The sequence below is a fragment of the Gossypium arboreum genome, chromosome 3 (assembly GCF_025698485.1).
Source record: "Gossypium arboreum isolate Shixiya-1 chromosome 3, ASM2569848v2, whole genome shotgun sequence".
In the NCBI taxonomy this organism is placed as follows: Eukaryota; Viridiplantae; Streptophyta; class Magnoliopsida; order Malvales; family Malvaceae; genus Gossypium; species Gossypium arboreum.
In genome coordinates, this window is record NC_069072.1 from 125,533,378 (window position 1) to 125,546,508 (window position 13,131).

Here is a 13,131-nt window from a genome sequence, read left to right on the forward strand (position 1 = left end):
TTGTTTTCGATCAAAGGGGTTTGGTTTTTTAAGGCAAAAGGGGGCGGCATGGCTGGTGCTAATACCGTGGATGAAGATCTCGCTAATCTTAATATCATGGATGACGAGGAAGACCCCTTGATGGTGTTGGGTGGCGACGATGAGGAGGATTATCTTTACGATTTATGTTTGGTTGGAAGAGTTCTTACAGATAGGGTGGTACACTTTCCAGCTTTAAAAAACATTATAGCTGATTTGTGGCATCCTTTGAGAGGGTTTCAATAATGGAAATGGAGGACAAGTGGATTTTATTCAGATTCTATAGCGAAATAGATTTGCAGAGAGTTTTGGATGGTATGCCATGGTTCTTTAATTGTCATCTTATTGTTTTCCACAGGTTAGTTAGGGGTGAAGAACCTAATATGGTTCCCCTTTAGGAAACGATGTTTTGGGTACAAATTCATAATCTACCAATTGGTTTCACTACGGAAGGAATGGCACGTCAATTTGGGGACTTCATCGGGAATTTTTGGAATATAACGCATCCTTAGTGACGAGGGGGTCAATCAATATGTGAGGATCAGAGTTATTATCAACACTCGACTTCCACTTAAGAGGAAGAAGAGAATCGGAATAGGCTCGAACAAATTCACATATGCGTTATTTCAATATGAGAGATTACCACTGTTTTGCTTTCTTTGCGAGCGGCTTGGGCATGGGGAAAACTTTTGTCAGGTTCGCCTAACATTACGAAATCAACCGATAGAGTTTGGGTGGGATCTATCGTTGAGGGCGACTCCTAAAAAGGGAGAGCAGGTGGTAAGTAAATGGTTACAGGAGGAGAATGAAACTGACAAGTGGGTTCGTATGGAAATTGATGGAGAAAGAAGGGGAAGGGTGTTTGGAGCAGACATAACGAATAATGGCAATCATAGTGATGAAATGAGAACAGTGGGTCAGCCTACTCGACAGCCGTGGGTCACTAAGGAAAAAGGTAGGATTGATAATTCGAAACAGGTTACGGTACGGGGGGAGGAGGTAGAGACGGAAGATTTACCGGTAGAATTTATGGATGGTAAGAAGCGACAAAGATCTTACACAGAAATAGGTAGAGGCTTAATGGAGTTAGGTTCATAAAATGTTATATCAGCAGCCACTAATATGTTGGCCGACCGGGCGCAATGAAAATTCTTAATTGGAATGTTAGTGGTTTGGGGCAACCACGGACAGTTAGACGTCTCAAGAACAAGTTGAGACAAGTTAAGCCCCATGTTTTGTTTCTTATGGAAACAAAGGTTATGAGTAGAAGAATGGAGGCAATAAGAAAGAAATGTGTGTCACACCCTAATACTCGTGTCCAATATTAATTTAAGTAATTACAACAATAATAGCACGTTTCCATGAGTAACTTCTATAGTATGCACATACTAAAACAAGGGTAAAAATGTAAGGTGATTTTTCTCCTCTTGATCGAATATACATACATAATGTATCTCGAATGCTTAACATGTTAGTTCAAGCATAACATAATCACACTCATCACAATATGGATTCATATGTCAAGTTGATTTCACTTCAAGATTTATAATAAAACCATTATCACATCTATACATAGAACTTTAGCCATATTCACATGGCCTTATATATATATATACAATACTATCAAAATAGCAACCTCCCAAAATATTATTCTATACATGCCATAATGTCTATTTGAGTTTTAAACAAAAATGCCAAAAAGGGGTTGTCAAAAGATGTGATGACTTCGTAACGAATCCAAACTTTCCTCGACAAGATGATCTATACAAAACCAATAAACACACCAAGTGAGTTATTAAATCAATAAGTCCTAAGAAATTTTTTAAAAAGAATGTAATGATCCAATTAACAAATAAAGCACAAACCAATCCGCTCTATCTATAAATCAATCTCCAATCCATTTAAATTCATTTATCATTAATTTATATCTTTGGTCAATTATATACTAATTGAGCCAATTACCTTTCTCTTCTTTCTCTCTTCCCGAGCATTATCTATTAATATACAGATATAAATCAAGTCTCATGTCTAATATCCATGCACATTTCATTACTCCCAATTTAAAGTTTTAAACTTTTTCATTTGCACAAACAATTCTTTACGATCGATATCGCACACTTAGTGCTCGATTTAAAGGTCCACACACATAATGCTCTTACTCATTCACACACATAGTGTCGTGTTTCCTCGCACACATAGTGCTGTATAATCTCGCACACATAGTGCCATGTAGTTTTTGCACACATAGTGCCGTATAACCTCGCACACATATTGCTGAAATTTCTTATTTATAGCTACCACTATGTCGTAGATAGGTTGATAAATCTCACATTCGATTTTCACAAATTCATACATACCATGATTTCTTATCCAACCTATTTTATGTGCAATATTACCCGTAGCTTAAATTACTTAGGAACTTACCTTTTTAGTCAGACGAACAACTCCGATCAGCTAGTCAACTGCTTTCGCCTTTCCTTTGGCCGAACTTGGCTCCCTTTGATTTTAAGCTCTAACTAAGCAAATAAAATAATTCAATCATCGAAGCCCCAATTTATATTCATTCCTCATAGACACACACACATATTCGGTATTCCATCTAATATTAACCAAGCCATAACAATTTAAAGTTTAACCCTTAAACTTAATGCACATCCAAACATACTTCTCATCAATTCCATTTATTTGCTACATATACAAGATAATTTCGGCAATTCATATTTCCAAACTATTTTAATCAAATTCTCCATAGCACATAAACTAAAATATGTACATATCTCATTCAAAGCATCCACACCAATTTATTATCCAATCAACCATAGCCGAAAACCTATCATACAATTAAAACCCTTGTTCAAATTATTATTCACTATAATACTATGGCCAAATCCCTCAATTAGCTAACATAGCCTCTTGTATTCAATCTAATCACGTATATACAACCTAAATCCCTCTTTTAACACATAATTCACTATCTTAGAACTCATTTTCTAACTAATTTAACTTACTCCAAAGCCGAATGCTATTTGAGCATTAAGCTCATGTTCTTTTCATTATTAAGCAAGTATTATAACTCAACTAACATCCATTTTCAATTTGAAACATCAACATTCAAAATTAAACACGAAAATTCATAGCTGAATATATATTTACTTTGTCCCAAACTCATAAATTCATCCATTCTAAGCTCAATTTGCCAATTAAACAAGTACTACTAATATTAAGCATTATTGCACAATTTATCTTAAATTGCCGAATGGACTCATGCTCCTAATTCATATACTTAACTTTTAATTTCAATATTTAGTAAACTCAAACATTATCTTTCATCCATTACTAATTCAAAACATTAAAATATTCAAGATCCAACACATAGTAGCCAAAACCGAATATCATAAGCTAATGACTTCACCTTAAACTAACTTATTAAGCCTTTAAATCAACTTCTAACCATCTCACATTTAAAATTATCCATCATCTAATCTTCATGCTTACATGCCATAACCATATGGTTCTTATCACACTTGGATCACAAAATGCATAAATTTCACAAATTCAAATTACTATCATAAGCTCAATTTCGGCTAACACTCAATTAAATACTTACAATGTAGCACTAATTTAGCATTTCAACATAGCCGATTGTCATTAAACAATTAAGCTACAAATATTAAATTTTATCAAACTCAACCAATTCAAGAATTAACAAGCTCAAACCTTATCCTTCTACCATATCTATTTCAAAACATTAACACACTATCCATGAAGTAGAAAACTTCCATGGCCGAATATACATGACAACACCAAACTTAAAATTTACACATGGGCTAAGTAAAAGACTTAGCAACTATCTCAAATTCACTAAAATTTTAAAAGCAAACTTATGGAACATACATTAATTCCCAACACAAGATGGCCGAATGCCTTAGGTGTTCTTTCTTCAATTTCTTGTTTAGTTTCGGCCAAAAGGGGAGAAGAATGAGAAACTTTATTTTTATCACCCTTTTTTCTATTATTAATTCATGGTTTTCTAATATAAAACTATTTAATATTATTTCACTAATATAAAATACACAAAATGCCACATTTTTCATCATCATTACCGTCCACTATAATCATAGTGGTCCAATTGACATGCAAGTCCTCTATGATGCTATCCATATACAATTTGGCCACTTCACTTTTACCTATCACATTTTTATGATTTCTCAACTAAGTCCTTTCAAGTAAAATTCTCATTCATAAGACTAAATTAAAACATCAAATTTTCACACATGCACTATGACACATAGAAGTTATGCAAATAAAATTTTAAATAAATTTTATGACTCGGTTTTGTGGTCCCGAAACCATATTTCAACTAGGGTCAAATTAGGGCTGTCACAACTCTCTCCCACTTAAAAATTTTCGTCCTCAAAAATCTTACCAGCGAATAAATTCGGATAACGTTCTTTCATAGAGTCTTCGAGCTCCCAAGTAGCCTCTTCTACTCCATGTTTGACCCATAATACTTTTACTAAAGAAATCTTCTTATTCCGTAATTCTTTCACTTCTTGAGCTAAGATACGTATCGGTTCTTCTTCATAGCTCAAATCCGATTGAATCTCAACTTCAGATAAACCAACCACATATGAAGGATCCGATCTATACCGTCTAAGCATCGATATATGGAACACATTATGAATCTTTGCGAGTTCAGGTGGCAGAACCAATCTATAAGGAACCGGCCCTATCCGCTCTGCTATTTCGTACAGTCCAATAAATCTTGGGCTCAATTTGCCCTTACGGCCAAATCGAAGTAACATTTTCCAGGGTGAGGCTTTCAAAAATACTTTATCACCAATTTGATACTCAATATCTTTGCGTTTCAAATCTGCATATGATTTCTGACGATCCGATGCTGCCTTTAAACTATCACTAATCACTTTCACTTTTTCTTCAGCTTCTCTGATCAAATCAACCCTGTATATCTTATTTTCACTGAGTTCGGTCCAATACAATGGTGTGCGGCATTTACGACCGTATAAAGCCTCGTATGGCGCCATCTTGATACTTGATTGGAAGCTATTATTGTATGCGAATTCAATCAAAGGTAAATATCGTTCCCACGAACCACTGAACTCGAGAATACAACATCTCAACATATCGTTGAGTATCTGATTAACTCGTTCAGATTGACCATTTGTCTGGGGATGGAAAGCAGTGCTAAAATGTAGCTTAGTACCCAACGCTTCATGCAATTTTCTCCAGAATCGGGATATAAATCTAGGGTCTCTATCAGAAACAATAGAAGTAGGTACTCCATGTAGTCGAACAATTTGAGAAACATATAATTCTGCCAATCTATCGAGTGAAAAATCTGTACGAATAGGGATAAAATGAGCGGACTTCGTCAATCTATCAACAATAACCCAGATTGAGTCTTTCTTGCTCTGTGTCAACGGTAAACCAGAAACAAAGTCCATCGTTACTCGATCCCATTTCCACTCAGGTATCATGATCGGCTGTAATAATCCCGAAGGCACCTGATGCTCCGCTTTCACTTGTTGACATATCAAACATTTAGAAACAAAGTCGGAAATGTCTCTTTTCATACCATGCCACCAATATTGTCTTTTTAGATCGTTGTACATTTTCGTGCTACCAGGATGGACTGACATTAGGCTACAATGGGCCTCATTCAAAATCATCGAAGTAAGTTCTGAATTTCTCGGAACACAAAATCGACCTCTGAATCTTAAACAATCATTGTCATCAATTTGAAACTCTGAACCCATATTAGAATCACATTGAGCTCGTTTAGCAACCAATTCTTGATCAATTTTTTGTACTTCACAAATTTACCGTATTAACACTGGTTCTGCTTTTAATTCCGCTACCCGCACATCATCAGCGGAAATAGACAGATGTACATTCATTGCTCGAAGAGTAAACAGAGATTTTCGACTTAGGGCATCAACCACCACATTTGCTTTACCAGGATGATAATCAATGACAATTTCGTAATCCTTTAATAATTCAAGCCACCGTCGTTGTTTCAGATTCAAGTCTCTCTGAGTCATTAAATATTTTAGGCTTTTGTGATCAGTATAAACATGGCATTTCTCTCCAAATAGGTAATGACGCCAAATTTTAAGAGCAAACACAATCGCAGCTAGCTCAATATCATGAGTTGGATAATTTTTCTCGTGAGGTTTAAGTTGTCTCGAAGCATATGCAACAACTCTACCTTCCTGCATCAGCACACAACCCAAACCGTTCAAAGAAACATCACTGTAGACTACGAACTCTTTACCAGCACACAACCCAAACCGTTCAAAGAAGCATCACTGTAGACTACGAACTCTTTACCAGACTCTGGCTGAACTAACATAGGAGCCTTCGTCAAAAGGGTTTTCAGCTGGTCGAAACTTGTCTGACACTTCTCTGACCACTCAAACTTGATATCTTTCCGGAGTAGTTTCGTCAACGGTGTTGCGATCATCAAGAAACCCTTAATGAATCGTCGGTAGTACCCCGCGAGTCCCAAAAAGCTCCAAACTTCAGAAACACTCCTCAGAGGTTTCCAATCAAGAATGGCTGAAATTTTTTTCGAATCAACTCTATTACCCGAAGTGGATATAATATGTCCCATAAAGCTGACCTCCCTTAACCATAATTTACATTTACTGAATTTTGCATACAACTGATTATCTCGCAAAATCTGCAGTACAAGCCTCAAGTGTTCGGCATGCTCGGACTCATTGTGAGAATAAATTAGAATATTATCTATGAACACCACTACACATCGATCTAAATACTATCTGAATACCCGATTGATCAAATCCATGAAAACCGCAGGGGCATTAGTGAGCCCAGACGGCATCACTAAAAACTCATAGTGTCTATATCTCGTTCTGAAAGTAGTCTTAGGAACATCAGAATCTCTAACTCACAACTGATAATAGCCAGATCGCAAATCAATCTTCAAAAACACGGAAGCTCCTTTCAACTGGTCAAATAAGTCATCTATCCGCAGCAACGGATATTTATTCTTTATCGTCACTTTATTGAGCTGACGATAATCAATACACATTCGCATAGTTCCGTCTTTCTTTTTCACGAACAGAACTGGAGCACCCCAGGGTGAGAAGCTGCGTCGCAGAAAACCTCTGTTAGTCAACTCTTGCAATTGAGCTTTCAATTCTTTTAACTCAATCGGTGCCATACGATACGGAATGATCGAAATAGGTGTCGTACCCGGAACCAATTCTATGCTGAAGTCTACTTCTCTAATAGGTGGCAATCTCGGTAATTCCTCAGGAAACACTTCTGGATACTCACAAACTACAGGCACAATCTCGAGCTTTCGTTCCGATACCTTGCTATCTAGTACATATGCAAGATAAGCTTCATAACCCTTTCTCACATATTTCTGAGCTAACACAGAAGATATCACTGCTGGTAACCCACTCAGATCACTAGACTCAATTTGAATCATTTTACCACTCGAACATCGCAAGTCTATAGTCTTTCGCTTGCAATTTACCACAACATCATGTTCAGTTAACCAGTCTATTCCGAGAATAAAATCGAATTCGTCGAAGGGTAATAGCATCAAATCCACCAGAAAACAGAAATCTTTAATTATCAATGAACATCTCTTGCATATTTTATCAACTAACATATACCAACCCAAAGGGTTTGACACTCGTATCACAAATTTAGTAGACTCAACAGGTAGAGTCTTACTGGACGCTAATGTTTCACATACGTAAGAATGAGTCGAACCAGGATCAATTAAAGCAAGTACACTAGTACTATAGAGAGTGAATGTACCAGTGATAACATCAGGGGAGGATGCCTCCTCTCGTGCACGGATGGCACAAGCTCTGGCTAGGGCACGAGTCTCAGATCGAACCGCCATATCAGAAGTCCCTCTCTGATTATCACCCCTGCCTCCAGTATTTCTCAGTGGTCTACCTCTGGTTGTTGCACCACTCGATCTCGTACCTTGTATCTTATTTTTCTCATCAGGTTCCGTGCAATCTCGAATGAAATGATCCTGCGAACCACATCTATAACAGGCTCTGTTAATAGACTTACCCTAACATTCACCTACATGTTGTCTTCCACATTGTGGACATTCAGGTTTTTCTTGCCGATTGTTGCCAACACTAGCAACCGAAGTAGCTCAAAATTCCGTTGATGCCCGCTCCTTAATAGAAATTCCTGCAGTCGTCTTTGATCTGTTAGTATCATCTCTGAACTTCTTTGCAGCCGAAAAAGAATTTTTACCCGCTGATATTTTACGAAAGTCCCTAGCTTCATATTCAACTTTCTTTTTCTCCTTTCCAAGCTCTTCAGCCTTGCAAGCTCGTTCAACCAGTGTTACGAATTCCTTTATTTCTAGAATACCCACCAGCAGCTTTAAATCTTCATTCAATCCCTCTTCAAATCTTTTATACATGGCAATTTCATCAGCTACACACTCCTGAGCATAACAACTGAGTCTTACAAACTCACGTTCATATTCGGATACCATCAAACGGCCTTATTTAAGCTCCAAAAATTCTTTGCGTTTTTGATCGATGAATCATTGACTAATATACTTCTTACAAAACTCCATCTGAAAGAAGTCCCAAGTAACTCGTTCCTTTAGAACAATCGGAATCAGGGTTCTCCACCAATAGTAGGCTGCATCTCTAATAAGGATATTGCACATTTTAGACACTCATCGGGTGTGCAAGACAGCTCATCGAAAACGCGAATGGTATTATCAAGCCAAAACTCAGCCCTTTCAGCGTCATCAGTATCTGTGGCTCAAAATTCCTTGGCCCCGCACTTCCTAATCAAATCAACAGGAGGTTTACTCAGCCTCATGGGATCAGTAGTTGCTGGTATTATAGGCATCGGAGGAGGACTATTTAAATTCGGAAATGGTTGAGCAGCCGGGTTTGTTCGGGCATATTGTGCAACCCACTCATTCATCATGGTAAAGAAGGCTTGCTTAGCCCCATCATCTTGATTACTCACAGATGGTTGAGGTTTAACAGGCGCTGTCCCTTGCATGGGAGCAGGCACTACACTCTCAACGTCATCCGCTAAGGCTCTCTCTGGAGTGGATTCCATTTACTAATCAAAATAACAATTTCAACCGTTAGAAGCCATCACACTATCATATACTAGCATTATGGCATGTATAGCTAGACTCCCACGCTCTACGTAGTCCTAAAATCGACTAAACCGTAGCTCTGATACCAATAAAAATGTCACACCCTAATACCCGTGTCCAATATTAATTTAAGTAATTACAACAATAATAGCACGTTTCCATGAGTAACTTCTATAGTATGCACATACTAAAACAAGGGTAAAAATGTAAGGTGATTTTTCTCCTCTTGATCGAATATACATACATAATGTATCTCGAATGCTTAACATGTTAGTTCAAGCATAACATAATTACACTCATCACAATATGGATTCATATGTCAAGTTGATTTCACTTCAAGATTTATAATAAAACCATTATCACATCCATACATAGTACTTTAACCATATTCACATGGCCTTATATATATATATATATATATATATACAATATTATCAAAATAGCAACCTCCCAAAATATTATTCTATACATGCCATAATGTCTATTTGAGTTTTAAACAAAAATACCAAAAAGGGGTTGTCAAAAGATGTGATGACTTCGTAACGAATCCAAGCTTTCCTCGACAAGGTGATCTATACAAAACCAATAAACACACCAAGTGAGTTATTAACTCAATAAGTCCTAAGAAATTTTTTAAAAAGAATGTAATGATCCAATTAACAAATAAAGCACAAACCAAGCCACTCTATCTATAAATCAATCTCCAATCTATTTAAATTTATTTATCATTAATTTATATCTTTGGTCAATTATATACTAATTGAGCCGATTACTTTTCTCTTCTTTCTCTTTTCCCGAGCATTATCTATTAATATACAGATATAAATCAAGTCCCATGTCTAATATCCATGCACATTTCATTACTCCCAATTTAAAGTTTTAAACTTTTTCATTTGCACAAACAATTCTCTACGATAGATATCGCACACTTAGTGCTCGATTTAAAGGTCCGCACACATAGTGCTCTTACTCATTTGCACACATAGTGTCGTGTTTCCTCGCACACATAGTGCTATATAATCTCGCACACATAGTGCCATGTAGTTTTTGCACACATAGTGCCGCATAACCTCGCACACATAGTGCTGAAATTTCTTATTTATAGCTACCACCATATCGTAGATAGGTTGATAAATCTCACATTCGATTTTCACAAATTCATACATACCATGATTTCTTATCCAACCTATTTTATGTGCAATATTAACCATAGCTTAAATTACTTAGGAACTTACCTTTTTAGTCAGACGAACAACTCCGATCAGCTACTCAACCGCTTTCGCCTTTCCTTTGGCCGAACTTGGCTCCCTTTGATTTTGAGCTCCAACTAAGCAAATAAAATAATTCAATCATCGAAGCCCCAATTTATATTCATTCCTCATAGACACACACACATATTCAGTATTCCATCTAATATTGACCAAGCCATAACAATTTAAAGTTTAACCCTTAAACTTAATGCACATCCAAACATACTTCTCATCAATTCCATTTATTCGCTACATATACAAGATAATTTCGGCAATTCACATTTCCAAACTATTTTAATCAAATTCTACATAGCACATAAACTAAAATATGTACACATCTCATTCAAAGCATTCACACCAATTTATTATCCAATCAACCGTAGCCGAAAACCTATCATACAATTAAAACCCTTGTTCAAATTATTATTCACTATAATACTATGGCCGAATCCCTCAATTAGCTAACATAGCCTCTTGTATTCAATCTAATCACGTATATACAACCTAAATCCCTCTTTTAACACATAATTCACTATCTTGGAACTCATTTTCTAACTAATTTAACTTACTCCAAAGCCGAATGCTATTTGAGCATTAAGCTCATGTTCTTTTCATTATTAAGCAAGTATTATAACTCAACTAACATCCATTTTCAATTTGAAACATCAACATTCAAAATTAAACACGAAAATTCATAGCCGAATATATATATACTTTGTCCCAAACTCATAAATTCATCCATTCTAAGCTCAATTTGCCAATTAAACAAGTACTACTAATATTAAGCATTATTTCACAATTTATCTTAAATTGCCGAATGGATTCATGCTCCTAATTCATATACTTAACTTTTAATTTCAATATTTAGCAAACTCAAACATTATCTTTCATCCATTACTAATTCAAAACATTAAAATATTCAAGATCCAACACATAGTAGCCAAAACTGAATATCATAAGGTAATGACTTCACCTTAAACTAACTTATTAAGCCTTTAAATCAACTTCTAACCATCTCACATTTAAAATTATCCATCATCTAATCTTCATGCTTACATGCCATAACCATATGGTTCTTATCACACTTGGACCATAAAATACATAAATTTCACAAACTCAAATTACTATCATAAGCTCAATTTTGGCTAACCCTCAATTAAATACTTACAATTTAGCACTAAGTTAGCATTTCAACATAGCCGATTGTCATTAAACAATTAAGCCACAAATATTAAATTTTATCAAACTCAACCAATTCAAGAATTAACAAGTTCAAACCTTATCCTTCTACTATATCTATTTCAAAATATTAACACACTATCCATGAAGTAGAAAACTTCCATGGCCGAATATACATGACAACACCAAACTTAAAATTTACACATGGGCTAAGTAAAAGACTTAGCAACTATCTCAAATTCACTAAAATTTTAAAAGCAAACTCATGGAACATACCTTAATTCCCAACACAAGATGGCCGAATGCCTTAAGTGTTCTTTCTTCAATTTCTTGTTTAGTTTCGGCAAAAAGGGGAGAAGAATGGGAAACTTTGTTTTTATCACCCTTTTTCTATTATTAATTCATGGTTTTCTAATATAAAACTATTTAATATTATTTCACTAATATAAAATACACAAAACGCCACATTTTTCATCATCATTACCGTCCACTATAATCATAGTGGTCCAATTAACATGCAAGTCCTCTATGATGCTATCCATATACAATTTGGCCACTTCAACTTTTACCTATCACATTTTTATGGTTTCTCAACTAAGTCCTTTCAAGTAAAATTCCCATTCATAAGACTAAATTAAAACATCAAATTTTCACACATGCACTATCACACATAGAAGTTATGCAAATAAAATTTTAAATAAATTTTATGACTCGATTTTGTAGTTCCGAAACCACATTCCGACTAGGGTCAAATTAGGGCTGTCACAATGTGAGTTCAGTCATGGTATTGACATTGATGCTGTTGGAACAAGAGGGAGCTTATCCTTAGGCTGGAGGGAAGGTTTGAATTTAACGCTAAAGATTTTTTCGAAATCGCATATTGATGTGGAGGTGGAAGAAGAAGTTGGGAGGGTTATTCGGAGATTCACAGGATTTTATGGATCACCGGTAGAACAAGATAGAAAGAAGTCATGAGACTTTTTAAGATATTTGTAGTATGAAAATAATAGGCCATGGTTGATTACCGGGGATTTTAATGAGATTCTGTTTTCTTACGAGAAACAATGGGGAATAGTTAGAGAGGAAAGACAAATGTCTGCGTTTAGAGAAGTCTTGGAAGAGTGTGAGATGAATGATTTGGGGTTCTTTGGGCAATGGTATACATAGGAAAGAGGTAGGCTGGTTAGCAACAATATCGGGGAGAGGTTGGATAGAGGAGTGGTAAATCCAGGGTGGTGGAATCTATTTCCAAGATATAGGGTGAGCCACTTACAACATAGTTTTTCCGATCATTGTCCAGTATTGGTTGATATAGATAGGGATGAAAGGTCGAATGCTGGGGAACAACATTAGTAGTTTAGATTTAACACCGATTAGATATTGAATTTGGAGTTTGAAGAGCAATTAAGGCATGAGTGGAATTCAAATAAAAAAGATTTGTTGGTGAAGTTGAGGGAGTTGGGGTTGAGCTTGAGTTCCTGGGCAGCAAAAGATAAAAGGATTAGGGATCGTCGAACTGCAAGGCTAAAC